Source organism: Hibiscus syriacus, unplaced genomic scaffold, assembly GCF_006381635.1.
Source record: "Hibiscus syriacus cultivar Baekdansim isolate YM2019G1 unplaced genomic scaffold, ASM638163v2 tig00110372_pilon, whole genome shotgun sequence".
Classification (NCBI taxonomy): Eukaryota; Viridiplantae; Streptophyta; class Magnoliopsida; order Malvales; family Malvaceae; genus Hibiscus; species Hibiscus syriacus.
Genome location: NW_024062709.1, coordinates 962584 through 968387, shown reverse-complemented (window position 1 = coordinate 968387; position 5804 = coordinate 962584). Strand labels below are relative to the sequence as shown.

Genomic DNA, 5804 nt, shown 5'->3' with positions numbered 1-5804 from the left:
CGACATGAATCAGCTTGGTGTAAAAAGAGTAGAACTGACCAGTACCGAACTCAACTCATCCACCTAAACTCTCGGTAAACAGTCATCACCCTTCTAGTAGTCTCAGATTTACTTCCCAATGGCAACCATGGTGAATCAAACGAACAAACAAAGATAGTAACAACATTCTTCCCTCCGATAACAGTGGTAATAGTGCTCTAACAACGTCAAACGACCGACGATGCATATCCACTTTGCATCATATCATTGTCTGTAACCAACCGAACACAAAACAACGATTCTATCAAACCCCAAGAGATGCAAACAAAAGAGAATTCCAACGAAACTTTTGGTTCCCGGTTCTAATAATCTGGACCACTGTCAAGAAATAGTAACGGTGGAGATGTTCCCAATAACAGGGCGACTAACATATATCAGAAGTAACTCCATCCATCGGCAAACGACAGAGATCGGGGAGGTTGAAGCTCGCGATGGCCGAAACTTCTCTTGTATATTTACGACTATCCATGGAGTTTCTCGATGATTGGAGTTTGTATTCTTGACGAGGAGACCAAGATGCTTAAGTGGTGGAGTTACAGCGACGACCGACGACGACAGCCATCATGGTGGTCAATGTGTTTGGATGTTGGTCGATGAAGCTTTCTTGCTTCACTTTGAGAGCACGGTAAAGCTTAAATTTTTTTTGAATATATCAAATGTGTTGAAGTATAAAATTAAGCATTTGTACAGAGCACACGTGATTTTAGGGAATTATTGATAAAGTGGAAAAGGGGTAAATTATAAGGTGAGTCATCCAAGTTTGGTAAAAGCTAACCTTGTTTTCTAGCTTCCATATTGTTATGATTATGACATAATGGTTTCAATAAGATCAATTTAGTCCCTGATTTTAGTAATTGAATATATATAGTGGCTCCATAAGTTTTTAGTTTTATCAATTGGGTTCTCGAATTATTAATTAGATTCTAATAAGTTATTTTTATAGCGAGAAAAATTATTTAAAGTCATATTTGTACGATAGATTGTTTGTGTTCGTTAGAAAAAAATATTAGAAGCTAGAAATCAAGTTGGTGAACTGGAATTCAAGGGTAATATTTTGGGTTTGCTGACGGCCTAATTTCGATTTCGAAGTTCGTTTCACCAAATTCGAACCCGGTAAGATTTTTTTACTGATTTATCACCCGATTCGATCCGTTTTTCGGAATTAAGCTCCGTTTTTATGTAATTTCTGTTGATATACATCTGAGGAATTATTGTAAGATGATTTCAAGATCGATGCGTTCGAATGGAATTTAATGGTCGATCAGTATTGCATGAAAATCGAGGTAATACTTTACTACCTCTTTATGTTTTATGGATCATGTGAATATTGATAAATGCATGAATAAGATATTATTGGTCTCATATGTGTAGATAATTAATTTCTACACTCGATCCAAATTCGATAAAAAATTCGATAAATGATTATGGTTCAGATGACTTTTATAAGAAATTGATGGATTGATAGAATTAAAATTTCAAGTTCTGTGTTTAGTGATAAAGGAATCAGCTTGGATTTGTAACATATAACTTATTTTATTAAAGGTACTTGGATGAGAAATTATGAGAATACTCGGTAGGGTAAAATTACAGAAATACCCTTATATTGTAAAAAGACAAGATTTGACCATAGAAGTTGGATAAAGGATTTTTAAAGACATATTGATCCGATAAAAGTTCATATGTGCATAAGAAATGCTAGTTTTGTTTAGAAAATTTGGAAATCTAGTTTTGAACCCCAATGTGGTTTGTATAAGATACTAGAAGTTGTTAAGAGAATCATTTCAAGAGCAGAGAATGTTCAAGAAAGCAATTAATTATAGGATCACTATATTATAATTATTTTTTAAGAGTTAATACTGAAATTATCTGGTTAAGAAATTACAAAAATGCCCTTAAGAGGTAAAATAGTCCGAGTTGACCCTGAATGAGAAAGTACTTTAAGGATTCGTACTTAACTCGATTAAGTACGGATTTAATTGTTGAGATCCTATTTTTGTATGGAAAATTATTGATAATTCGTTACTAAAATCTCAGAGGGCATTTAACCTGGAAATCACCGAATTGAGTAAGTACATGACGAATATTTTGTAGATGCTCCTCTTTTGTCATAATTGTTTGAAAGGACTAAAGTAAATGATAAGTTTGAATTAAATAATAAGACTGGACGGAAGGAAAGAATGAAATACCCTAGATCTATAAAATGACCAAAATACCCTTGTAATGGAAATAACTCAAGAATATCACAAAGTTCAGGAATTAATAGATATCCTCAAGCTTTGAAATGAATGGGAAAACATTTAGCACCAAAATGATCAAAATGCCCTTATGGTCTATACTAAGTAAATGTCTTGGAATAATTAAGAAATTAAATAAACATGGATGTTGTACTGCTTTTTAATGTTATGAAACTCAATTTAAGCCGATCAAACAATGCTAGTGATATATTAGTACTTGAATGGCATAGGTACCACTTGAATACTAGTTTGCCTCCTCAAGTTTTGATTGATAGTAATTATGGAAATACTCAGCTCTGCTCAACGCTAGAGCGCATTCGATATTAAGAAGTGGATATTCGTGAGATAAATCAATCACGAATAACAAAATGATTTTTAGTATATGACCAAAGTGAACTAAACAGTACAACATGTATCCGAAACTCAGAAGTGTCTGAATTACTCTGGAAAACTCTGAAGTAACCGAGATAGCATTATTTGCTAAATGAACCAAGTAACCTTAATGACGAAGAATTTAGTAGTAATTGGATGAGTCTGGAAATACAATAAACTTGTATGATGTACGGTCTCTATGGTTATGAACTAAGAATCGAATACGTCATCAATTCTTGATATTGTTGTAATGTGGAAAGAAAATAAAGATTATAAAGATTCTTGTTCGATTCCTTAAGGTATATTTAGCGATGATTCTGAAGATGATTTATGGACAAGAATTGTTGGTATTATAGAGTGAATACCAGGAAGGACAATGAATTGACTAGTCGACATGCATCAGTTCTGAGAGTTGTTCAGTTCAAGTTGTTCGATAATCTGATCGATTGTCATGGATAGTAATTGCCCTGAATATTCGTTTCTTCTTTTTCGACTCAAATCACTCTGGTTATTCCGGATGCACATGAAAACATAGTGGGATTCTAAAGCATTAACCTTAAATGTCTGTTTAGATCGATTAGTAACTGATTCTCTTCAATAGGACCTCGTTCATGGAATCTGATCAAATTGCATAAGTTTTCTGTTATCCATACTGATGACTACAAAATGCCTCTGATAAATATTGGGATTTCTCTAGTGTGTTCCTTATATTTTAATAAATTGTTTTATTGTTTTAACATGAGGTACACTAAAATTTATGGTTACTGTTTTATGGATGCACCAACTTATTGGTGATGGATTATGGAATTCTATCAATGTATAAATTGTATCTTGGAGATACAAATTTGCAAAGTACAACTCTGATCAAGATGGAAAATTTTTATGGACCTAATGTGACTCTTAGGTAGCCTCTGCGGCCCTAAGATCATTCTCGGGTAGGCCATACGACCCTAAGATGTGTTCTTAGGTAGGCCCCGTGGCCCCGGACTTTCTTGGGTAGGCTCTCAGGCCCTAAGATGTTCCTTAGGTTAACTCTTTGTACAATGGTTTAAACTACGAGTTTAAAAAGCTCCACTATCGTATGATTTCTGAGATTTACTGAACTATCATTTGTTTAGTGTACCTATTATGATTTTATCGTACTGTTAGAATACACTAGACATCCTATTCGATATCCAGAAATCGTGATACTATGAATGCTTCCTATGAACTGATATATTCATGGCTTCTATTCGATGAACTACCAGTGGAACCTCTGATTATCCCGAAAATTTGTATACGTCTGATTCAATAAGGAAATTATGGCTTTCCATTTATCTGCATGTCCTATAGCATCATCTGGTAGTTTTGTATTACTGAGTTTTCCGAAGCTCACTCTATTACTCACCATTGCAGGTTAAAAGAATTGTACCAGTACAGCTATTGACATCAATAAGCGAGTTCTTCCGGCGTTGCTTTCGGATTATGGTACATGTGATTAGGGGGCATGTAATTGTATTTTGTTTTATATATGAGTCTGAAAACTTGTTTTATTTCTGAACACTGATAAGTCATTTTATGATTTTACATGTTTAAAAAAAATTAAATTTTCACTATTTTTACAGTGGGTCGCTCCGGTGGACCCTAATGTGACACTCCAAATCAGATCGGGTTATCCGCATCGATCTGAGGCGGTTACATTAGACAAAGAAAAATGTTATTTTTATAATTTTGCAAATGCAACTATTTTTTTGCCAGCTTTATGAAAGAAATGTTTGACGTAATATGAATAAAGAACTTGTTTGTTAATTGATTTCTCACCACTTGCGATCAATTCAGGTAATGGTCCTATCATATCAAAAGGTCTTGGATTCACAAAAATTGGAACCAAAATCCTATTATTACTTCCATTAGCGACCGCACAATGTTCAACACTCCTATACTTCTGTTGCTCATATATTATCTATAGGGCATTCCTACATTGATCACAGGGGAAACTTTAATTGAAGGAACATAAATCCAATTATCTTCCTTATTTTCCCTTACGAAAAGTTCTCCAGTCTCATCTTGAAGGAGAATTGTAAGAGTTGAGATATCATAGTGATGACCTACTCCAATAGTGAGTACAGAGTTTGGACATTTGGGATAATAGTTAAGATTAGTCCTCATTAAACCCATCAACAATGATTCTTTTGTGTCGTCAATCTTATTAACATTTAGACCCTTCATTAAAACTTGTAACAATTGTTTGATGACAACTTCGGCCTTCCTAATGTAATCTAATACTTGTTCCCTGCAAATTTACTGTGGAAGGTCGGTTAATATATATTTGACAAATAGGTGCATGTTATAAAGTTTAACGATTTAGGAAAATCTAACAAATAATTTTTTATACATGCAAACTAAGTCCATAATACAGAAGCTTCTTCTTCAGAGACGTAAAACAAACTGAGATAATCTTTTCATTCGAGAGCCTTTTCAGCTTGAGGGGTGAAACTTGTGCCAAACCTCACATTGTTTGAAGAGGAATGATCCTTGGAATACTTGTTTTTGACCTCAACTGGCAACCTGAAGAACCTATAAGTGGCATCCTTAACATTGTCTAACACATGAATGGGGACATCATGGTTAACAATTTGGAAGAAACCCCATTTGGAAGCAGCATCGCAGATGGATTTGGCCACCTTGAGGTCTTCCTAATTGGACATATCAATGATGGGAATGGATTCTTGCGGTACGACATTGGACATGCAGGTCCTCTCTTCCAAAGGTTGGATATATTACTTAGGGAGAGCTTTGAGACCCAATTCGGACAAACCCTTCACCCATTCCCTTGGTTAAAAACAAACTCAAAGAGAGCTGAAGAGTCACTGAACGGATCGACAAGTGTTGGGGCCATTGGAACTATGAGTTGAGAGAGCGAATTGGTATTTGAGGAAGAAGATAAGAGTGTTAGAAGAGAAGGCAATGGTGCTTGTTGGTTTCAATGGAGTGGATATTTATATACAAAATCTGTGAAGGGAGGCTAAGCAACCCAAGAAAGACGCACGCTGCACGCAGCTACCACCAACCTTGTTTAGCGCAAAAAGGCTGATAAAAATATTTTATATTTGGCATCATCTTAAATTGTTTTTAAGTCCAAATTGGCAGCCTGGGTTCCACCCTCAAAAAGTTGAGGAG

General features: G+C 34.9%; 1 pseudogene; it reads right to left on the bottom strand.

Annotated features, from left to right (window-relative positions):
• Positions 1 to 4347: 4347 nt before the first annotated feature.
• LOC120121451 lies at positions 4348 to 5523 on the bottom strand (annotated as a pseudogene).
• Positions 5524 to 5804: the final 281 nt, after the last annotated feature.